This window comes from Spodoptera frugiperda, chromosome 5 (genome assembly GCF_023101765.2).
Source record: "Spodoptera frugiperda isolate SF20-4 chromosome 5, AGI-APGP_CSIRO_Sfru_2.0, whole genome shotgun sequence".
Classification (NCBI taxonomy): Eukaryota; Metazoa; Arthropoda; class Insecta; order Lepidoptera; family Noctuidae; genus Spodoptera; species Spodoptera frugiperda.
The window spans coordinates 10129478-10155420 of NC_064216.1; positions in this window are offsets into that span (position 1 = coordinate 10129478).

Sequence of the window (25943 nt, forward strand, 5' to 3'; positions counted from 1 at the left end):
GTCAGGGCTTCAGTCACTTCTAAACACAACATCTTCTTCTTATCACCCTAGACTATTTATTGCTTGTTTAGTCGATTTACGACCAATTTCAATAATTTATCTATCTGTAGATTTGATTAAAATTTTGCCATAAGCTCCATACACAATGTTATAATGTCACATACTGTTTTATAATTTTTAATTATGTTTAGTAAGGTTCCCGATAGTTTATTTACAGCGTGTGTTCGATATGTCGATGTTATGTAAATGCAGCTAAACCGCAGTTTTAATTTGAATTGAATGTAATTTGTATTTAGTTTGTGAGAGACGAGTGCGTTCAGTAAATGGCAGCGGCTGGTGATTAGCGGACAGCCGCCGCTGATCATTATAATTAGCTGCCGATGTATAAAGGGGCGCGAGCCGCTGGCCGACCATGAAATTAGAAATCACTATGATGTGCCAGAGTCTCGCATTTAATTACAAATGTAATTAACGTCCTCTGGATGTCGCCCAGCAGCGGGCGGCCGCAGCGTGACGTGTCGCCATTGAATATTGGATCCGTGTGCAGTTCACATTTATTGCCAACCAAATTGTCGTTCGGACGCTCGACAAATATAGGAAAAATGGAAAAGACATATTGCTGTGTCTTAACCACGCCGGCAGATTTAAACCCTATTCTGTGTTAGTTAGGGTCTGTTTTCCATTGTTAGATGACTTAATAATGGTGGAAAGATTGGCAAAGTTTGTTGACACGGTTGAGTTGATGCGTAATCTCGTCTGGAGCATTGGTTCTGTGCGCGCGGCGGGCGGGTGACGGCGCGGAAGGTGGCTTTTTATTATCGCTCCTCGTTTTGTTCCCGGTCCCGACAACAGGCGGCTGCGGGCCTCAAAGGGCCGCAGAATGCCGAGTCAAAGCGTATTACGGCAATTAAAACCATTACGAGTGTTGAGAGGTTTTCTTAAGGATTCCAGTAATTAAAGCTTTGAATTACAGATATTTCGGACGTGTACTGCCAACTACGTACTTCGTCCGCTTTGTGTGGGTTTTGGTTTCAAGATAAACTTTGACGTAGTGCAAAGTTGTAGTATAAGTACGGTCTCATTGGGAAATAGAGTTTTAGGTAATGACATGTATTATGTATTTAGATTGGCATTTACAGTTTGTACAGATTTCCAGCCGAAAAAGCCCGCTTTAAGGCTACACATTCATTACAACAGATACACATAATACATTGATTGAAATTAAGTAAAGACGGATTCTGTCCCACAGGGTGGTCGGTCCACGCAGTCACTGCACACGCTGCGTTGCTCCGTCCGCGTTGAATGCTTACCGCGGTGTTCAGTCGGCTGCCCGGTGTTCACGCGCGCACTCAATCACAAACAAATAAGAAAACTCCGCGTCACTGTGTGTTACTGTGTGTCACTGTGTGTCACTGTGTGTTACTGTGTGTCACTGTGTGTTACTGTGTGCGCTAACTCGAGGACTGTACCAACTGTACCAACTGTACGACGTGTGATTTGCATGCGCTGTGTAGTGTAGTGTGCGCGCTCATCGGCCTTTGTTATTTAAATCGCTGATGTTTTATTAAATCACGCCTCTTTACCGTTCCACTCAATGGTTCCCTCACAAAGAAAATATTATGACATAATGTTTTGTTTGCTACAGAATACGTGAATGTTTTTGTTAATGTCATGTTTTGTGTCGATAATATTGTCTGCATGATTGCAGTAGCAAGAAGCAAGCAAGCTGGTGCTTCTGAGCAATGTCTCGAGGATCCTATTCCACACTGGACTGAATAAGATGGTGCGATATGACCCTAGAGAATATAAAGAAAATTATAATATGTACATGTTTGCTAGTTATTTTCCATGTAAAATTTTAGCATCTTATCGACTACCGCAGTTCACAGATACTCGTGTTCCATTCCATCTGGTTACCGCGCAGTGGCATGTCAGCGTGTCGTGTCGCGTCGTGTCGCGGCGCAGACAATCGCGATGCGGCCGCGCAATAAGAAACATCCATTAATGCGGCCGGGCCACCTGAGCCGGCGCCGCGCCATCCCACTGTCTACACTTCCACAGTGCGCTCAGCTATAGTAGATCAACAGCTACTATTGTTCTATAGTGATTAGCTACGAAATGTATTTCGATGTATCTGCCTAGGTCGATATAGATTTAGTGTGGTGTAGGTGGTTGGAAAAAGTTGCATACGAAGAACTGAAGATTGACATCATTGGCGTGCTATTGGATGGCGGCCGCTGATTGAACAAGCTTATATCCTGTAGTAAGCGGTGATGAGTTTGTAACGATTAACGAGGTTGATGGTTCACCTTGTATTCGGTATTTTCGCCTATAATATAAGTTTTGGTATATACCAACCATCCGTCCTACGAAAATGGTGAAATCATTAAACGCAAACAGCCGTCGAAGTGAACTCGCTGCACCGGCACTGGCGCTCGGCTCGACAAATTAAAATATTCCGCGTGAGCCGGCGCCCGACAATGGCGGCCGCTGATTGAACACCTCCTCACAGTCCTCACCGCCGACACCGGCACACTCGCTCGAGACGTCGATCTGCTCCGCCCCTTTCTAATTACTCAACATTTTTGATTTTCACAGCCTCATTGTACTCCCGACTCTTTGGAAACGCACAATGCCATTCACGTATTTGTGTTTTATGAAGAAAAGTGGATTGGAAATGGAATGGATCATCTGGTTGGAGAAATAATTTTATAGAAACTGTCGTGAGTCTTTGAATGAGATGTATTACGTTAATTATGTAAAATAATGTAAAATATACAAACACGTGTAGGTAACAGTAACGTTTGAAGTTTGTGCGCGGCTCAGCGACTCGCCACGGAGTTGAACTTTCTCAAACAAAACTAATTGAAAATTACACGAATAAGTAATCCGTCGAAGTTCCCTTAAAGAAATTCTAAATATTTAACTAGTTTCCAAAGAACAGGGCCCACATTTTGTAAATTATCAACTTGATGAGCTTGAAATAATTCCACTTTATTTGCACAATCTAAGTTTATTTATTAAAACCAATATCTGCACGGGTTTTAATTAAATACTTTGCAAGTATTTGTATCGGGACGGGCGGGGGAGGAACTTTCCACAAGTTTTAACAAAAATTCCCACAGTGTTGCTACCACTAAATAATGAGTACAGAGCTGCGGCTGTAGGTGTGCGCCAGTATGCTTGTTAGTAGGAGGTATAAGTCATACGTCACTATATTCAGATTTTATAGTTGTAACCAAGTTTATTTTTATTGCCACCCATCTTGTTTACTTCTGTGATTTAAGTGTAAGTCAGTAAATCACTTGCCCCCATATATTATATCGAGAACAAAAATACTCCATTCCATTAGTCGGTCCATTAACTAAAGCTCCCGTCCGTGAGTACACATTAGCTAACTAGCGGCCGATATACACACGTACATACCATCTATATACATATACGTAGCCGAACTCTAACAACCTGTACGCATAATAAATAAATATTCTTCAACGTGGTTTGTAAAGTGAGCCGTTGATTACAAAACAAACACGTACCTGTGTGTAACTGTGCACACTCCGACGCGGCCGCGGATGCGCGTACAACAGGAGTAATGCGGCCGACCGATATGTCGAAGGTGGTCTCTAAGACACTTTGATTAGTTGAAAAGTTCCCCAGTCGTGTACGGGAACTGGGGGGCGAGGGGTGACGGGCGAGGGGGGGGGGCTAGCAGGGCTGCCAAAGCGGTTGTTTCGCCCATTTTCCGAATCATTGGCGAACAACGATGCGACTCGATGAGAATACAATAGATATTCATGACTTTCGTCCGAAATATAAGTTACAGTCGCCGGCAATACGTGCGGGTCTGTGAAAGGTCGCATAAAACTCAATGGGTTGAAAGTTTTATTGAATTAGGAATGTCTTTGCCGTGTTACTGAGAATGCTTTGTTACACGTACCGAACACTGGGACATTAGTTTCGTAAAGGAATGTCTTTCACCGGTAATTGAGCTACAAATAGATGAATGATTGCTCGAGAAGCTTTATCTTTGCTAAATAATGGCTTTATCTTTGCCGATACGTACTTACTATATTGTTAAATCATACCTATATGTATGTATCTGTGCGTATAAGGACCACCCCTGCTGAGTGCTGCGGTCGGGATAATGTGAGGTATTAGCACACGCCGCGGCCGGCGCGACACACGCCGCGCTGCCTTGCTGGGCTGCTTGTTATTCGTATCTTGATACCTATGTGATGTTTATATTAATTACTGATATTTTAAAATCAGCTTCGGGTTAAATTGAAATTTTAGTTCAATTTTATACGAAAAAGTTAATAGAAGAAAAACATAATATTCGTCTCCTTCTTTCCATGCCACTGAAGAGTCGATAAACTTGCTCTTGAAAAGTAACACTAGACTGCAAAGCAGTGTCCTATTAAACCATTTCCCCTTAATGAATTTCCCAACAGAGCGTGGATGCGGCCTCACAGTAAGCAGCAACACACCATTATCTGACGATCAGCGCGATATTGAACACCCAATCAACCACAATTCGTATCTCTACTCCGAGCTCGCTAAGACTGCGCGCCGTGTCGGAATATTCCGGTAATGAGGCGAGTGAGGCGAGTGAGGCGAGTGAGGCGACCCGGTACCGGCGCCCGCGCGCCCAGACGCAGCATCCCCGAGCAACGCGAGCGCCGCCACCTCGCAGGCACACGCAGAGATATTGTTTTGTATAACCCCATCGTAAGTAAACATAATACAAAGGAATATGGCTGCATATAAAAGTTGAAAACGCACAGAAATTAATTACAGAAGAACTTTGTTACTCTCGCGTAGCTCTGCCTAACGCAGTGTACACACAGTACAACACAAACCCCGCAGCAGATAGTACTTCTGCAAGATATTGCAGCGCGGAGTGCACTTCACCTTTAACGTGAGCTATGCATGCAAGAGGCGCGCGGCAGGCGGCGCATGAACCTAATCCGTTCGTGTAATGTGGAGCATTCTGCGGCCGGCGGAGGAAGCGTTTTGTGAGGAATAATGAGGAACGAGGACACACTGCTTGCATGGGGACTTTGTTACTTACAGGAGGGAGGGAAGAGTGTGGTCCGTGGCGGAATGTCATATTGTGTGTTGTTACTATAATTACATTTCAGACTATACAATAGCGTCCGTCATAGATGTCACATAACGACTACACGGCTGAGGAAGCTCTGCTTTTCCGAAAGACATTATCAGTGCGTTATCATCAGTCGTTGGTTCAAAGTCCATAGAACCGACAGGGTCGTAGATAAAATCAGATAGTTGTTGAAGTGGAAGTGCGTACGTGAACCGTCAGCGACCCCCAAAATGATGCCCCGCGACGTGTGCCTCTTGGAGCCGGAAGTAATGGCGGAGAGCGCATAGCTAAGCAGGTTTCCAGGCGGCCGAGCAAACTCGTTGAAGATCAATCTTTCAATTTCGCGGTCGGGCTGCCGGCGGCGGCGGGTGCCGATAGTTTCAATAACACTCGCTAATTTGCATGGAACAACCCTCATCATGCCACGTCACTAATAATAATTCAAAGAGTCCACCCGACCGCGCCGCTCAACCCTACAAATGCGATCTAATCGGTCTGCTAAGCCGTACAAATTCAATTAGCGGGATTAAAAGCGAGCCGACAATGTGAGACTAGTCTAGAAATATCACACGGCACATTGGCCGGTTAAAAAGTTCCCCTGTTGAACGTTCCCTTTGTGTCGCTGCCCTCGATTTGATCCTTTGTGCTGTTGTCGCGGACAAATATTGTCTAAACAAATAAGTCCACAGCGCTCGTTCAAATCGGTGTAATATTTTGACAGATTATTATGGAATCGGTGAATTAATCATGTTTGTGTCGATTGTTTATTTGTTCGGAACAGTTTCAATATTCAATGTCGCATTATTGCTAGTTTATTGTATTCTGTCATTAAAATGTGGTTGGTTAGTTGTGTTATTGTAATAATTACAGGTTACCGTTTTATTGTCTTCACATTAAATATCTGATCAATATCTGAGTATGAATGTTTGTTATTCACTTGTTTGGAATAATTCATTTAAGAAATTGTGGACGAGGTTGGGATCACATTCTAGTTCCATAAACACGGCAAATTAGCTATTAGAGGAGGCGCGCCTGGCGTCTGATCCCCGATCCCCACGTAAAGTGTAACCAGATAGTTGCGGGCGTCGGCGGCGTTATTAACAATATTCGCACAGCGCTGGCCGATACAATCGCTTTACCATCTCTATTGTAAATTAGTTGTACAACCCACGCCTCGCCGCGCCGGGTTAATGCTACCCTCTGACTGAAGGAAATTACCGAGGACACAATAATTGTTTAATGGAGGCTGTACACAATGTTACTATGTGCTGTTATGATAGGTGCCGCGGCGCTACTGGCTATATGTTTATGTACATATGTGGGGGCTGAATGATATTTTGAAACAAATAATCCTTAATGTATTACTGGAGTAAAAAGAATTACCTTTTATAAGTACACGTCAACCGCCACCAGGGAATAAAATAATGACGTGTTTAGATAAAAGATGTCGTTAAAATATCACAATAAAATGTATGTATTACATGTAACACTTAACTATCGAATTAAGTTACAACAACGTAACTTAATTAAGACAAAGTTTAGTTAATCACACCTTACAAAGGGCTAACTAACTTGGCTACAACTCCATTGCACTCGCAGTGGACGGGCGCAGGTCCGGCCGGCCCCGTGCTAATGCCGGACAGCCGGCGACCCCGCGTCGAAGGGTTGAGTGATTGATGTGTTCGGGAACACTTGACTTCTGAATTTATTAACGAGGATGAGTATGATACCGTGTCGTGTTGACAACTTAAGTAGCGGGACATTTTGCTTTTGTTTAGTTTTCAAAGCACAGGTACTTTTGTATTTCGTGGAGCTGTAGACTACCTTGCGTGATAGCAGGACTTCGGCTCGAATCAGGAGTAGTAACGGGGTGGTTTTTAGTCAGTTAGGGGCAGACACTTCTCACCTCATCTAAGTCGGGACAAGTCATTCGACGATTGTGCATTTTGCATGTAAACGAGTTGTATTATTTATAAAAAGTTCTAGTAACAGTATAATATACGTATCTACTGGAACAACTTCACAGACTGTCCAATACATTTACCGTTTTCATGACAGTGAGTAAAAGCGCATGCCGACATAAAGGTGTGTGCACACCACGCCGCTACATGACGTGGACAAAAATCGCTTGTTTTTCCAAACACGCGTTGATTGCGCGCTTGTTACCGCAGTAATATCGCGGCGGTGCACCAGTGTGCAGTATGCAGTCCCCGCCGTCCGCCCACTGAGCTTGACAAACGCTGCGGTTCTGCACTGATGGAGTTTTTGATAGAACATTAGTCGTATTCAAACCTCAAATTTTGTTACGTGTGGAGGTCTAGATGTGAACAACTAAAATGAACTTTTGGGTAATACTTTAAAAGCAATCTGTTATTAATCGATGTCTCATTTTACCAACTGTTATTAAATTTCTTGATGTAATTTAAGTTACCTGACTATTTTTTAACAATGTCAGCTGTTATTAGGTCGGCATGCTAGTATCAAAGATACATATCCTTTGTATCTGGCGAACTTATTATCTGGTCCCTGTCAATCTGTACGTGTGCACAACCGAGTGCGTACGCACGCACAGAGGCGTAAACGCGCAAAACAAGCGCGGCCGTCGGCGTCGCCTGCACAAATACGCGATTGGAATGTTACAAAGCGAACAATTTGCTTTGTGTTGCCATGCGTCGTGTTATTGCAACGCGTTCTACAACACTTTTGTTTCGTTGTTGCGTTCGCCGCACATTGTTGGCCGCTAGTGATGAAACGCGTTGCAAATATTGGTAACCTCTGCATCGCAAAAACACGAAATGGAACCATTTAAGGGAATTAAAAGTTCACAGACATTTATTAATTACTGCAGATTTTATTTCATCGGGCACCCGTCCCGCGATCGAAGTGAAACACATTTATCAAGAAAAACGATAAACCGTTCATCCGGCACCGTTGGCGCTGTGAGCGGAGTCTGCGGGCGGTACCTGAGTGGCGCGATTACATAGCCCATCAAAGTAGGCTGGCTACAAACTTGGCGAGGGCCGCAATCATTTTAATTGGCTCGCCTCAGCGGCCCACTTCCCTCATTATCTCCGAGATTACTCTTCGCCATGAATATTTCGAAATCTCCCTCAAGGGGGGTGTCGGTTAATGCATTCCCCGAGTACAGTTTTAATTAGTTTGAACTTGACCCGGCGGAACTTCATTACATCAAAAATGAGACATCGCAGTGTTCACAAGAAACATTAGTGCAAGGAAATGAATTTAATATCAGCTCCTCGTGCCGGGGAGTAATGGATCAACTTCTGTGCACTTCTTAAAACGAGAAGATAACTCGGCGCCACTTTAATAAATCTTAAACGTCGCGTCCATACGACTGGAGACCGTTTTGAGCGTTATAACATTATATGCTAGATATGAACAGTTCCAAATATTTCACTAACAAATAAATCAGATCGGAATAAGAGTAGATCACGCCAAAACGTTTACCAAGTAAAATGTCTAGTTTCTCGTTATACAACATTCTAATATATGGGACCTGGCGTACGTACTGTAATTGATAACTTTGTATGAAAATGTCTCATTTTATTAATCTGCCACGTCACCGTCTGACATTTTATATTACAAATACTTGTAAAGGGCACAATTTGAAAGTAAGGCGTCGCGTCACGCCGAGCGGCGCGTTGTAGGCGGCGGCGGCGGCGGCGGCGCGCGCTGAGCGGGGCGCGGCGAGACACGTACACTACGCGCAATGATATTCATGGGCGGATCACACAGAGCTCCGGTTTTTCATCGCCCGCTCATAAATGAATAGTTAATGTAAGAGCTCACGAATTGTAGCTGTGCCAGGTTGACACAACTTTAGCTATAGTCTAACTCCGTACTAAGACCGGTGTGTATCAAGTTTTATTACAAAACAATTGAATACTTTTCTGAAGGTATTAGTACAATAGTACATACCTACTCTTTTATTGATGAATATAAAATTAATGAAGACATCAGAAAATCGAATTATGTTTTTAATGTTTGATAGGTAATTAATTTTTAAGGGATGTACATTTTATAACTTAGTTCAAATTCGATGGACAACTGTTTATATGATAAAAAGTGAAACCAACCATTAAAAAGTGTCTTTGAAACATTGTGTTCCCAACCTTACATTGTGTTCATAAAATTAACATATACTACAGGTATGCTACCTGTAACAGCGATAAGATTATCCCGAGCGGTGCTGCCTCCGAGCCTCCGACGAATCAATCGGATCGCGTCTCGCCGCGCGCTTATATCACTCCTGTCATAAATTCAATTGTGGAGGAATTCTTGAATTCTAAATGAATTTAGACATTCAAATATTTGAATTTGATTTAAAGGTCAAAGTTTCGTATAAAAGCCCGGTACCGAAATTGTTATATTTATGAAATATTCCCAAGTTTTCAATTAATATCGCTATTTGTACTATAAAGAAAGACCGCAACGGTTACGGTTCAATTGTTAAACGAATATAACGAGCATCAAGAAATATTGTGCGGCCATCCCAACCGATACTATATGGCTGCTTTCTAACAACTTATAATTAGAATATAAACGCAAAGTAAGGCCGGAGCGAGCTGAGAATAAATCCGTTTCTTAACGTCATTAAACGCTCTCTGGTGGAGAGCGCCATTAAACCTCACAGAGGACAGTGCAGTGTATCAATCGCTCGCCGCGTGCCGCCTGCACTGTACTGCACGCGGCGCTTGCTTCGGCTCAAATTAAACACTCAAAGGCAAAGGAATACGGGCTCCAAGTGTAAGCGGAATCAGAGCCGAGTACTTTGCGGTGCCGGCGCGAATTAATATCCTCGCTTATTTCGTTAAGCAGCATCCCTCTCTCTCTGCAACATAAATAATGTCATCAAACGTTCCGACTGTTTATATTTTATTTTATACACGTTTGTGTCGGAGGGCCCTCGACTTACACCGGCATAATTCGGGTCGCTTACGTTTTAAACTGGGTCGGATGATATCTCGGAACCTAGCTCCTTACAACGGTAAAACACGAATTTATACCCTATTGTTACTTATGTAAGGTTTAATTGAGACAAAGGTATCGTGAGCAAGGTTTAGCAAACGAATTGGAATCCAAACAGAGTTGTAATATAGACTCTGTGTATTGGTAACAGAGACTGTCTTCGATTGTGCCGTGTATTTGTCAAACACTCGAAGTAAATTTTCAAAGGTGTAGGCGAGTTTGTCATTGGAGCTGCTATGTCGGTTCCCAGGAGCGAAGCAAGCCGTCACACGATGGGCACAGCTCGCGACATACATGACGGCGTGCTCACTTTGACACGTTTTATCTAACGCGCGGGTAACAGACGGCTCGCCGGGGGACGCCGCGCCGCTCGCACACTGTTGCGAAAAAATATAAAGTGTACACAATTTTATGCTTATTATGTTTTTCTTAGCCGCCCGCCGTCTGGAGCACCCCTTGAGGTCGTCGCAACTTGAATGTCTGCGAGCCAGTTTGCAGGCGGAAACTTGTCTGAACCTAATTTTTCTAAAACGAGACTATTTGCTTGACTTAACAGTAACTGATTAGATATGCAGTTTTGAATTACCTAATTTACTTCTCAATCACGTGTTTTCTTTAAAAAATTTAAAGACTTAAGAGACTTGAGTTCTAATACTGTAATTTAGGATTTTTTAAATATTTGCATGAGTTTGTATGTCGCACTGTGCACATAGCTATACATAGTAACGGTTACAATGTTTACGTAGGCGGGCAGTTAACTATGCGCGCGTAAGACGTTTCTCGTGTGTTCATATCATATCGGCATAGCGAGCGAATTCAATAGGCTTAGCTTGTGGCCAGATTGGATTCCTCGGCTGAATGGCCGGAGGCCGCATCTTCGTACCGATACCGATGTAAGCAGCTACCGATACAACAACAAATATATCATTATATTAAGGTGTAATATTATGTTCACACAGCCACTGTTCGTGTCGCGTTGAAGCAACAAGTTCCATTGTATCCACAATCTAAGGGATTATCCGATACCAAATTGTACCAAAGTAATATGATCGCATGAACACATGACACTTGGGAAACTTGGCACAATAAACATAACTTAATGATAATCTATCGCGCTGTATCTGCAGGGCTGCCTCATGCCTCCAATAACTTAATTATTCGTCCACTTCACATGTATTCTTTATTTTCAATAAATCAAAAAGTGAATTTATGGTCGGCCGTATCAATTGATCGCTCGCGATGTTTCATTCTCCCGCCGCCCGCCGTATGATTTGCACTGACAGCGATGGAAATTAAATCTTTTGATGGGATGTTGCGTTTTCATTTTAACAGAGCCATGCTTTAAAGTGATGAGGAAATTGTTTATTTTTAGCTAACGTTTGGGGAACCATTTATTTGTTCAGGCAATGTGCATCGAGTGGTTAAGGTTATTTTGTTTGATTCGCAGTCGTTCTCAGACAAGCCATGTTTAAACTGGAAAATGTTAACAGAAAATAATAAATAAATAATCGAAACCATACTTAGTGAAACTCCAGTCCTTTTATTTCACAAAATGTAACTGAGTAAAAATTTAATAATTTCTTAAACCACAAGCAATAAACAGCACATTGAATGCATTCAATTGAATGCTTAAAGTGACAGGTTAAAACGATGTAACATTTTAGTTTCCATTGCTGATTTACGTCGCATTCAGACTAACTCGTTCTTACAAAGCGGGCTATGAACATCAAAAGTTGTGGAGCGGTGGAAATCTCATTCAGCTCGGTGCACCCACAGTTTTAAACTTTCTTTATTCGAATGAAAGCGCGCCAAAGCATAGGCTGAATGTTGTACCATTCAGTGCGACGTCTCATTGAGTCTGACGTTCTCAAGAACTTACTGCAGAAGGTCGAAAGTGTATTTTTATTTGTTTTTTGTGGACCCAAAAGGCTCTGGGATGGGTATAAACCCATTGGGAAACAGACTCCGGCAAAGAATTCCACTCCTTGCTTGGAAGCTTGAAGCCAAGCGCTTCGTGCGAGTGGTGGGATATCCACTTTTCCTTCATAAAGTTTCTATAATTATATTATCTTGTGCATTAATTTAACCTAACCATTTCACATAAAATGATCTAACATATTGTTTTCAATAATAGTGTTGTGGAACAAAATATCGACATAAAGCCAGTACTAGCGCCAATATCCTGTGAGTCCCAATTTAATTTCGATCACAAATGGGATTTCTGCGCGCGGTATTTAGTGGCGCGCGTTTAACGCTCGCTCATTACGCGCGCACTGGCTGAATGGCCGACACCGCCGCCGCCCGGCCTCACATTACCACTCTAACTTCATTACGTATCGTTATTTTTTGTTTGCCGGTACATTGATACTGTTCCTGTGTTGCCAGTGTTGTTAGAACAATTTCACAGGATTTTGTTGACTAAATTAGATTAAGCGTGTTATTAGGTTATACAACTTTATAATCTGCACCGATGCATATTTGTTGTCTGATCTGCCTCCAGCTAAAAACATAATAAGGGCTATTTCTTTCCTATTTCTTAACTTTCAGTTAATTCAAGATCAAACACCGTAATTTTCATTAACAGAATACACTCAATGTTTAGTATCTAGACACATAGTGATACTGAGTAATATTGCTAGACAGGATTACCCTGTACGTGGCAGGTAATGTATATTGACATTCAAATAACATTATACACCCTGTAGCTACTGCAAGCCGAGCGATTAAGTGATGATCATCTGCTGGCACACGCAGCGTGTGCTCGGCTGTCTCGCCAGCAACACGGGCTGGTGCTGACACCCGGCATTTGGCTCCGGCGAGATATGGCCAATCATGATTAACTAGGATTATTACATGTACTGCCATATCTTCGCTGAGCCTCTGTAGCCTTGCTCCTACCTCCTTACAAGTGGCCATTACGTAAACAATGCGTTGTATCTAATCACAATCTTTCTGCAACATCGAGTCGCGACGTAATTGTGCGTGAACCTCTCCGGTCCCTTTACCACATCTTTTCTTTTGCATATAATTTACGCGGCGCCATCAAAACTTGCCATGCTCCCTTATCTACCGTCGCGCCTGTTTTAATTAACGTTTGTTCGCAGAGAATGAATGTGATGGCAAACTTTTATCTGTAATTCTACCTGACTGCTTACGATTAATTGTGGGTTAATCTCGATCTGTGGCCGATTGCTTTCAAATTCCAGGACGAACGTAATTACCTCCTGAATGTACAGGCGAGTAACAAGCGATGCTCGAGTTAGTGCTCCCAGTAAGCCTGCAGGATGAGGTGTCGCGGTGTTGGCAGCCGGCGTAATCTGCAGCTCCATCGAGTCCTTGTATCGATCAGCTGTATCTGTGCAGGCCTCACTAGTGTAATTCTCATAACGGTACACATTTCTCTTGTCTCCTTGCCAACAGCCATTACGAGCTAACGATATGAGCGCGCCGCTCGTTTGTCAACGCTTTGTTACTGACTGTACTTGGGTCGACGTGTTTTACAAGAAATGAACCTTATAAATAAGATTGTAGGGTTGGGATTACTACACTAGAGGTGAATAAAATGCCATATAAAATGAACTGAAACGGAATTTGAGATGGTTTAAAAATTATTTCGGGGAATTTTAAAGGAATTCGGCCATCTTTGTACTTAACAATATATTACCGTGAGTGAACTACAAGATACTTTACCTGCAACCATTGCTATACACATAATGAAATATAATGTCTTCTCTTTCAACTCATAAGATTAACTAAATCCTCAAAAATAAAAACGCAATCTTCAATAGTAATCCCCGTTCTTGTAAATATTTCGTATGGTCCTTATGTACGAGTTTGGTCCTAATCCCCGCATCGCTGAAAACGTTTGGTTTTTACAAGCTCCCCGTAAAGATAAGCTGAAATCTTATCTGTAGGGTTGTAAGGGCCAGGTAGGGACCGCTCCTCGACCCGCTGGGAGCCTTTATGTTATCCAGAGTCTCTTTGGCGTATAAATAAGTCAAGGCTCAAAGTACAGATTATTTGTAAAAAGTCAGGTACCATTGTGAATTTGAGTGTAATGAATTTACTTGATCGATTGTATTAAAAGTCGTGAGATTAAGATAAAACTATCTACATATTAGTTAATTCAACAAACTATAAAAAAAAAACTGATATCTATCTAGAATTTAACCTCATAATCTAAAACCTCCATAATCTAGAGATGATTAAAATATTGCAGAAAAATCAGTTTTAGCCTTTCAATTTCAATCTTTATTTAAGTTAATACTCAAAGGCGGGCAACTCTTTGAGCGAGGCAATCAAACACCCTTGTTGGTCCAATAAAGCCGGCGCTACACTGCCGGCCGCCGGCCGTGTGTCCGCTCCACCTGCAGCTCCCAGGAGACACACGCACTCGTCACACCAACCTCATCTACTGCTCTATTGATTTCTAGCTTTCGCCTTTATCTGTGTATACTTAACTATAGACTCATCGCATCGATGAAGTTTATCCTGAATTTTTTACGCACTTTTTTGTTACATTTTTTACTCATATCGATACAACCGCTTTCAAATATGTATTTTTCTAAAGTATCGTAAACTGCCCAAGGATGTGATATCCAACTGAAAAAGCCGTTGAAAATAGCACTTATCTCGACTATAAAATTTCATGAAGAAATCTCTCTTTGAAAAACTGCCATCATTGTTATCTTCCCCCGAATCTGAAATAAAAAACTAGCCGGAGGAGGCTTTAGTGCGGTGCGAGAGTGACGTCACTGTGACACCGCGCGCCTTGATAACTGAGCTTCATAGATTTATAACTGGAGATAGCAGCACGACTCGTGTTACTGTTTGGAGGCGGAACTTAGTTCCGGATGATGCAAATCCCTTCGGTTCCTTCTGTTTTACTGATTTTATCAATATCTGAAGGAAGGAAGGAACTTAATAATTTCCTACCACCACATGAGTTACTGAAAAATAACACTGAAAATATTGCTGTGTTTTGAAATTACATGTAAAAAGTAAACCTAAAAACCTACGTGAGAATATAAAAAATGCCGCAGTATATTCCCCGCCCCGCACCGCTCCGTATAGTAAAATGGATCACCTCTACCGTCTCCATTTGTCACTTAGATCCCTCGCCTTCGACACCACATCACGGCTGACTTCCTAAGACTTCTGTCTGCAGTAACTTGCCCCAAGTATCCTCAGTTGGCTAAGTACACGTCGCAGCTCGGTACAGCTTCCGATGAAATAAATGCAAGCGGAGCCGAGGACCAAGTAATGAGGGCTGCAACACAAACTATTGCCGATTCAACAGAAGACAGTCCTTGCCTCTAACTATATTTATAACTCCGTTTTATTAAAAGTATGTTGAAACGTTTTGCTAGGTACTTAAAAAAAATTGTAGACATCTATTTCTTTACTCTGAAGTAATGGTTTAGAACCCTAGAATTAGTTAGATTGCAGCTATATTTAAGGAAAAGTTTGTTTATTAATTTACAACTATTACTTTGAACAAAAAAAAAGATAAGTACGTACATACATTATGAGATTTTGAGATTAAAACTGAGAAAGTAAAAAAGAAGCAGAGCATCAGATATTTTCAGGCTCATCTAAAAGTCATTACGGTTAGACAGGCTATCATTTACTTATGTAGCAGCAACGAGTTTAAGCCCAAGTATTTGGAACCCTGCCTAGTCTACGAGGAAGTGCTACATAGATACATGTAGGTATACACAAGACTGGGTGCCAATATCAGCTTGTAAATCACCTTAACTTAGTGCGTAGAGCCGGGGCGAGTAATGTGCGGCGGTTGCTTAGGCAGGCCACTGTTGGGGATAAAACATTTTAATTACTGATCTTGCCATGAGCCGTCTATAACATACGAGCGGCCTGAGATGTGGGAGAGAGCGATATTGGTTTAGCAGAAAATATTTAGAGCAGTGCTAACAAGGGGAAAAATGTCGTAAACACACAATGGGATCTTATATCAGCTGTAAAACTGTGATTGATTTCCTGAAATCCATATAATCCAAAGATTTACCTATTTACTCGTATTGTTAATTAAGGTAATTATTGTATTAAATGGGTTTTTGGTAATCCTACCTACCTACAAACAAACCTTGCAGTATGAGTACACGCTATATGTATGCATGTCTTGTGTGTGTGTGTGCGGTAGGCGGGTAAAGTTGCGTTAGTGCAATATCGCTGGCTGTTCTCATTACTCTGTTATTAGTGAGGCCGGAGTTCACGGCGCCCTCACTGATGCTCGCCTGCCGGGGATTGTGGCCGGGAGGAACTACGCCAATATCTTACAAATACGAACACAAACTTTATGATCTTAGATTAATATTTTAATTGCAGTTTAACTATATACACTTTGTTAGAGAGAAGATTAAGGATATTTTATTGTAATGCATTTGATATGATCTCGTTTGTAGTATTCATAGTATAGATCATAGTTCCCACATTGAGTTGCAAATGTTCAAATACTGGAGTTATTAGTAAGTTAGCACTATTCTGGACGAAGCATGTTGCTCGCTTCGCCGGCAGACAGGCCAAGTATTGCGGTACGTATGCAGCAATGTATGGCGAACTCCGGCTCAAGTTTGTGATTACTTAGTAATGTATGCTAGTGAGGCAGTTGTATGTTGGGAGGGCGGTGGACTTATTGCTCAATGCTTAGTGCCAAATATAGCAACAAAGATTATCAACGATGAGAAGTTCAATAAAAACGTAAGTTGACGTAGTAACATGATATTTGTCATCATTGTAGTAGGTATTCGTATTGGATCTCATAATTTGTCACGCAGTTTTGTGCCGAAGGAGAACTCATTTTACTAGTTTTATGTACCTAGTGTACAGTAATACCTCCTGCCGACCAATTCTGTGGAAAACAAGCAGTAATTAATCATAATCACGATAACGTTCAGATTGCTGCTGATTGACGTTTATAAAGTTTAGGAATTCGATAACGGCAGATTTAAATCTAATTATAATATTTTCGTTTGAAATATTTACATCTCCGTTTCGGAAACTACGCAATATATTTCAGGCGACGTTTGTTCTGGAACAGCAGTACGCATGTCTCGGGCCATATATCGTGTCGATACAAGGCACAGCTCGTGCCAACTCCCCGCACGTCGCCGCACGCCGTAATGTTTAAAAGAAAGCCATAACAGTTTGGCTGGCGGCCGCCGCCCGCGCCCGCTCCCGCCCCCGCGCCCGCTCCCGCCGCGCCCGCCGCACCGAGCGCCGTCGCCTCGCACTTTATGGCCCGCCGCTGCCAACGAACGCATAATTGTTTTTAATGGCACGCACTTGTCTTTGTGAAGCGGATGAGATTTAGATGTGGTCTCTTTTATGGTTGTTTTAAAGTGTTGTCTGTAATTCCACAGTCATACAGTATTGTATGCGAGGGGACGACACTTGAACGTTTATGTTCGAGTTACACTTGCTCTCATATTATGTGTATACGATGTACTAAGTAAATGACGCTCTTACTGCCAATGTAGTATTATTTAAATACGCGAATACTTCAGATAAATTCGTTGTATACTACCAGTGCTCCAGGTACAGTGAAGGTAGAATGTGTCCCATTTGTTAATTGTAGGAGCACCTGCCTCGGAACTGATTGTATGTAAATACGTGTGCCTAGTGTTTGTCTTACCGACAGCTCTTAACTACACATCAAACATTCTGATTTCAAGTCTATAACACTACACAAGTATTTGTAGAGAACAATACTTCACGTTGTCAGCCATTCTGAATCTAACTCTGTTCCTAACTTGCGATAACGATTAATGTTCAGTGCAAGATTTGAGATAGTCACTGTAAAGCTGAGTACACACGGGCGGGACGGCCGATCAAATAGTTTGTCCGCCAATTACGGCAGCGTGACTTGTGTCGCTTAGCGCGACAGACGTCACGCGGTGGGTACACGCGCCATACTTTACTGCTTATTAAAACGAATCCTAACCGGCCGGTGTACTTAAGGACGAAAGTAATGATATTGCATGACGCTGCTTTTCCCGGGTTATGTCGAGTTTTTTCAGCCGCGGGTAACCCTTGGCGGTACTTAGTAAATGTCGGTATACTGCACGAGCTCCGAAATGTTAACGCATCGTTTACATAAAACGGTTTTTAATTTCTGCTTTCATAAATGGAGTCATTATATTTGCATGTAACTGATAATTTTCCATAATTATGAATTGAAATTGTGCCTACATTGGCAAACAAGGTAATTTTGCGTCAATGCTCCGATTACAGTATATTAATAAAATAATAAGCCTAGTTTAAAATAACGTGAAACATCCAAACTGCCCATTGACGCATCAACGCGGAAAATAAAGCTTTTCGTGTAAAGCGTATTAAATTTTAAATGTGCTGCATTCGATTATAAAGCTGAGTACATACTATCGAGGTATCTTTATTCGAGCTGCAGCCACGCGTCGGCAACCAGTTTATCGGTGACGGATGGCTGGCCGCAGGTGGAGCCCGCACCTTACATTACAACAATCACGCTACACAGTCCACATGCCCTATGTCTGAGGCATAAAGTTTACTTTTGTCTGACTGCTAGACATATCTGATTGCAAGCATTGTTACAACTTGATATAGGAGCATTGACACAGCTATGTGGGATGTTGGGGATGAACGGATGAGTGTATCTATGCTGAAGCTGTTTTATTCACACCGAGGTGATAATAGGCCGGGGTTGTATCCACGTGGTCGCAGGTATTGTAAATTGCGTATTTTCCTTATTGCGTTCACTTATAGATTAATAAGTAATCCACAATCAGATAACGACCATTCTTAAAAACAATTACATGCCTACAATAAAATAAGCAGCTCAAGGTTCTTAGCAAACATGGTTTGTTCATGTGACACAAATAAAAAATATTAATTTATAGTATATAAAATGTTTATGGCTCCACTATTTCCGATCCATAAACATCAAAACTCTCAATTTCAATAAATAATTTACTTAGCAATGCATGAGGGCCTGTAAGCCGAGGATCGTCTTTCATCATTCCCTCGCCGAGCGCCGCTTGTAAGTTAACTAGTGCCACAATCGAGTATCAATCATCCACTCTCGTATTTAACGAACCAAAAAACTCAGCCTCACAATGGCGGATGACTTTGAATAAAGCCTCCGACCCCAGCGAGGAGGGGGAGGGCAGGGAAAGGCTATCAAAAACACATGTCCTGTACCGCTGCGCCCATCGACTTGCTGGGAATCTTTCAATCGTTATCTTCTACTCGCGAACTCTTTGTCTAGTTACTCTCGTATTCTGATAGAAGCGAATCGCGATAATGCAACACTGATGTAACAACAAACTGGCCAAGTAAAGAATGGTCTACGAACTTCTTGCAAAAATAGTAATTTATAACTAAGGAAAAACATTTCAAAATCGTCTTAGAAACTATTCTTGCAATCGCTTGTATTACGCATTACCGATGGTTTATCAATTGATTGATTGATTCATGCACATACCGCCTGAATACATGCCGACAGGTCAATAAGTAGCATGATTCTAGATATAATCAGACAATTATTGTAATCCGGATCAAAGAACAAAGAAATGAAAGCTTTGATCAAATAATTCCGTCGCCTTACAGGAAACTTACAATAAATTATCATTAAGGAATTATCATTCCTCAATGCATTGCTATTTACATCTGTAACGATTATTGTTATCACCAGTTCCCGCTATCTCCTGCACCTTGGGACATCGTCGACAATCCTCTGGTTGGCGTTTAGTGAATTTATAACGGTTACCTCCAGCATCTGCGTGAGATTTATGAAAGTGTGGCACTCGAACACTTACAGTTTTTGCCCGCACCGTGCTCGTACCGTGCCCGCGCCGTGCCCGCGCCGCGCCCGCGCTGGGCCGTGACAGTGATGGAGTGACGCCCGCCGCAACTACTGTCACACACTCACATAACGCAACGACTGGTCGCGCCGCCGTCGCTCGCCATTCCCACTATTCGCAAACCAAATGATAGGAATACAGTACGGACGAAACAAACTCTGCTTTAGTAAAAAAAATACCATTTCTATGAAATACGCAGTTGTTCATTTCAGATGTCGACTCGAGTAGCTGTTACATTATAATGTGACGTAATCATATACAGGATGTGTAACGTCAGGAGCAATATGGATATTCCAGCAATGATCCAAATTGTGACGGCAGCGAGACAGTCACGCATGTGGCGTTATTTTCTAAACCACTTGATATTTATTGGTGAACATTTCGCTTACATTTTGCAGGATTGTTACTGAAATACAAAAACATCGAGTAGGCCGTAGGACATGAGTATCATATTGTCGTAATTGTTGCACACCTGTTTATAGTTCGATTATTGTTATGTCACTGTTGATGCAATCGCTGCCATGACACAGGGAAAATTGTCGATTGAACAATTACTGTAATCTGTATGAAAACTACACGATAACGTACTAACAGTCATGCAATGTCATTATAGAACCGGCTAAATATAATGATACATAATCTATACTTGTTGGATTTCTTAAACTCACTCTGCCAACCTTTGTATGGAAAATAGAAGGTGTGATGTTATGTTTATGTAATCTGTTTGCATATTGATAGGCTTGCTATTTCCAAAGACTTTGGGACTGTACCGGGCAGTGTTATCTAGCTAAATACAATAAGTACCTGTGTATGTGTGTGTATATAGGTACTACACGTGATACTGATACGAGTCTCCGATGGTATCTGATTGTTGCATGAAAGTCAACGATCAAAGTCGTGGATGGCACAATATAACAATATGTACCTAACTCAAACACGCACACAGATAGAGCACATGACGTAACGTCCAAATTTTGTTCACGTGAAACATTTTGAACAAGTAATTTTATCTGGGTATATTTTTGTCAAGTGATTTTCTAACATAAAAACACATAATATCATGAATTACAGTATTTAGAACTTGCTTTATTTCCCAATACCTATTGCGACACATATATATTGCCAATACCGTTGTTTCCACGGTCACATTGATATGACATTACAATGTTAGAACATGACATATGTTCCTGAAAAGATAACTCGAACAGTATCTAGTGTTATCTTTTATCACACTGTGGTGATAATGGACAAGTCAATGACATTCTATTTACATTTAGAGGTCTAGAGCAGATTGGACGTGGCCTAGAATGTAAAGGAAATACTTAAACTTAAACTTGTAAAGGAGTGTTTACCGAGGTCCTGTTTTATGACTTTAGTGGTCAAATTAGCCCTGTTTCTATTTAGTAATGTCTTCTTTATTTTTCTACTTATACCTCGGGCTACCTTAAGATATGGGTGGTAAAGTTGACCTATAAGACACATGTGGTCTACATTCTAGAAGATGAAATGACTTTGTTTCAAGAATGGTTATTTAAAGGGAACAGTTGACATATCTCGTCACATCAAATAGGAGATAATAGAAGAGATATACTGTGTGGGAGTATAGGGAGTAAATGGTACAACTCTCATCAAAATAGTTGAGTTACAGACAAATAACGCCATCTGTTGTAAATGAAAGTGAATCACAACGTCGTTATCAATAACATTGCTATCAATAATCCAGTAACACTGATCTCTGATACCACGCGCAGCTGTTATCGCAAGTGGATCTATTACATGTTCGACATAAATCTTTAAGTACACTCAATAATAAGGTACTAAACACATAAATCAACAAAACTTATCAAAAACATGAATAATTAATCTATTGGGATTATTCAAATAATATTTTATCGAAATGATTAAATTGGAGGCGCGAGAGATAACGAGACCTTCACATTATCGTATTTAAACATTCTTAGATAAGAATTAAAACTTTAATCTTTCCACCTGAGTGATATCGGGGACTTATCGTTTTATTGCTGCCAATAACAATAATACTCGGAGATTACTGAACGTACCAGTTTCTTATAGTTTGACGTTGAACCAAAGTGCCTATTGTGACGCACATACACCATACAGTTTGTTCACAATGGACATATTATACGAGTACACTAATGAATGAATAAATGTCAATAAATATTTATTACTAATACAATATGGAAGTCAACATTTTATTTTTACCTAACCTGGGTTTTCTTACAAAGATCATCCTGTAGATCGCAGCGAGAATGACGCAACCGCCGCGCAACCGGAACGCGCCCCCGTCGCGTGATACGGTCGTTAGTTGCAACTTATGATCCCCAAGATAAATGATATCTGTTGCTGTCACTTTTTCTGAATACTACAAACGAATACGTATAGTCGGGCGCATCCCTGTTTGGGTGAGGAGAAACGAAGGTACCTTTATTGTGATGTGGGTATGGACCTAGTAAGACCTCCTTACAGACAACTACAATCTTAATACTATCACAATCGAAAGGTTTACATTATACCTATTACCACTTGTCCATCTGCTCTTTTTCCAGAATGTTCGAAACTTTATACAATGGACAAAACATTTCATGTACTAACATACTTATATTGATTTGGTTCACACACAGGTGACGCAGTAGGAAGCGAGTCACGTGCCGCAAGTACGTGGCTTCGAATCCGCTGACACCGAGAGATGACAAGCTTATCGTGAGAACTGTCAATTTTGGTTTGACAGAAACAATGTCGCGCAAATAAATCACGTTTCATAATGTTAGTGTATGTAGTGTAGTACTGGAACAAACGAGGTCGGTCAAGATTACCCCCACCCTCAGTAAGCACTTACAAAGGCCCCGTCTCAAGCTTACAATGAATGTTTCGCAGCACGGCTTGTATTGCAGCGAGCCGCAGAGATTATTGCTGCTTCTGCTTATATTTACTTGGACTTGAAGATGTTATTAAACTTGCTGGAAGGGAAAATGTAGAACGCATTTACAATAGTTACTGTTCTTATGTTTTTATTGGCAAGAAGTTCCCAAACGATCGTTATCTAAGGTACCTAATCGATATTACAGAAATAAAACTTAAATTATAATCCGCGACAAGGATTTGCGCACCACGATTGCACACGTTGGTGTTGTCGATATTGTGAGCCATCGATCGTATCAAGTAATCGTTTCAAATTATAAATAACATTGTGACGTGCCACATATTAAGAGGTACACGTGCACCTACGCCTATAACCATATCTTGTAAAACCTTTCTTGTAAACAATATGAATTGTACAATAAATGATTACACATTGTGTGCGCGTCCGTCTGTCAGTCGGTCCGACGCAGGCGAAGTTTCAACTTGTACAGCTCTCCTTTGAATAAAATATAAATCTTAGTTCGTTGAGTAAAAAGAGAGCACTACTAAAAATACATTTTACTTGAAAAGACCGGAGCGGAACATTGGAGCGCCGATCACGAATAAATTGCTTACACATACAGACATTACAATATTTTACTCGAGCCGTGTGAATGCCATGACAGCCGCGGCTTACTAAAAGCATGAGATTTTACTCGAAGTTATTGCATTTGTATGTACTGACATTTCAATTATTGTGTTTAGTCGACTCTGTGTAACTGTTATACCACATCTTTCGCCTCTTTCATTTCAACTAGACAAAACTAGTTCCACACTGCAATATGTAAATGTTCTCTTGTATTTCCCGCATGTTACACGCATGTGTGTTAGATAAGACTTTCCCATAGATAACATCTTTCGAGGAAAAAACTTATCACATACTAAAATCGTTTTCCTAAGCCAATGTCTTACTCTTCAGATAAAGATGTTCAAGTTAACAAAACATGAATTGTTCGATATTTATAACGAAAGTGACAAGAAAAATGTTAGTGTACTGAATGTAAAGCTGATGTTATGTTAATAGATAAGAAAGATCAAGGCTTCAATTTCGTTTGTACATAAAACACGATGTTTCAGGTATCGTAAATCACGGTCGGTAAAACCTGCATACATACATAGACGCGCGGGAGCCGGCAAACAGATGTGAACGTATGATAATAAGCAGACAAGGGTCCGATCACAATCAACGTTATTTGAACGGCTCCCGGATCCACCCGCGAGATAACGCGCTCTTACGAGACTTTATATGAACGATGCGGCTGTAAACTGAAACAAAAATATTCAATACATTATGTATGTACCGACTAGGCAATACATTGTTTAGGTTTATTGTCCGGTGTTACGTGAACAAATAATATTATTTCTGTACTTTCCAGAATAATTTACAACGTACCTTCCATCCGGCAATATAATATAATATCTCTATTTGATAAATATGTCTAGATAAGGCATCGTAGTTCGTTACTAGTGTAATAATCTGAAAATAAAGGCGTGGTGAGAGTTTATCGCTTGCATCTGCTAGACGGCTGCGTCCGTCGTCCGTATCGACACGATCGGGTGAGGTCGTTAGGCGCGACCCGTGTTAGATACGACCTGATTTACTACGATACACAGACACACACCTACACACAATTTGCTGATATTAGGGACTGAGCACGCGTTGCTGTAGTGATACTATAAAAAGAACCGAAAAGGTTCAGGTACAATTTTCATGGACCTACAAACCTAATATTTATTTCGAATTTCATGAGATCATAAAGTTCCATAAAGGTTTTACTGAGTTGGCTGGATATATACAATGTACCAGCACTTGTAATAAAACGTAACAAACAACTGGCGAGATGTAATCCGTATTGATAGAACCAGGTGACCTAGTATCCACGATGTATGGGAACACAAAAATGATTATTAGGGTGGCAGCACACGAATCACTCGGCGCTTGTCTCGAGGCACACGCCGCGAGTTACGACGGATGCATATTCATCGCGGCCGCCGGGCCGAGCCGGCCGCCGACCGATGTGAACCCACCCTAATATCCATTAGCGATAGCGGATTGTCCCGCTACTAATTAATATCGTGGCACATAGACACAGCTGAATAGATTGTCTGTAGGTCACTACTTTCGATGCTTATTAACGCGTTTAATTGTTTTGTGCCGTTAACTATTACTCATGAATGTATTTATTGAAGTACCTAAATATTGAAGCTGTAGTTTGATTACTTGATTATATGAATTAGTGCGATGCTACGTCGAGATTACAAATGAAATTAAAGATTTTTATCAAACAAAGACTTGCAGTGCATTACTTATCTTAATTGTTGAGTACTAGGTATTGGAATGTAGCGAGTGAAGTCAGGGCGTTGTAGTATGTTTGATATAAATTCATCCGCATCTATCTGCGCCGGCAGATCTGTGCAGCTGATATTTGGGTAATTTATGTAATTAAGATGTATCGGCACATCTCTGCCGGAGCCTGCACACTAAACGTACATAGTATGTATACATGTAGTGTAGTGCCCTCACTAACGAGCTATTGATTAGTCGGAGATGTTCATATTGATTGTGGAAGTTACCGTACTCGTTGAGTCTCATTTGATGGGACGATACGAACCATACTTCAATATTAGCTAGTGATTAGTGATGTACGAGAATATAGATAATAGAAATGTACTGATCAGAAGAAATATGATCTCACAGAAGTATAGTGCCAGTTTAAAGGCTTCAGAGTGATATCACAAACATTGTATTTATATCGACACGCTTACGTGCGCTCGATACAATGCGCACATAATGGAACATTTATTTCTCTCGCTTTCTTTATATTCCCAGGGGTTATAGAAACACGCTGCCCCAGAAATCAAAGGGAATACCTTCGCAGTACACATTGAAAGCGCTGATTAAACTTTCATACATTTTGCTAAAGAAAACGCGGTAACTGCAGGAAATTGCTCGCACGTTGACTTGAAGTAAATTCCCAGCATTGAATGTTGAGAAACAGCGGTAATCATAGCAAATGACGACGCCTTCAGAGACGCGCCGGATTCACGGTGTAAATAAAAATACCTCACCATGC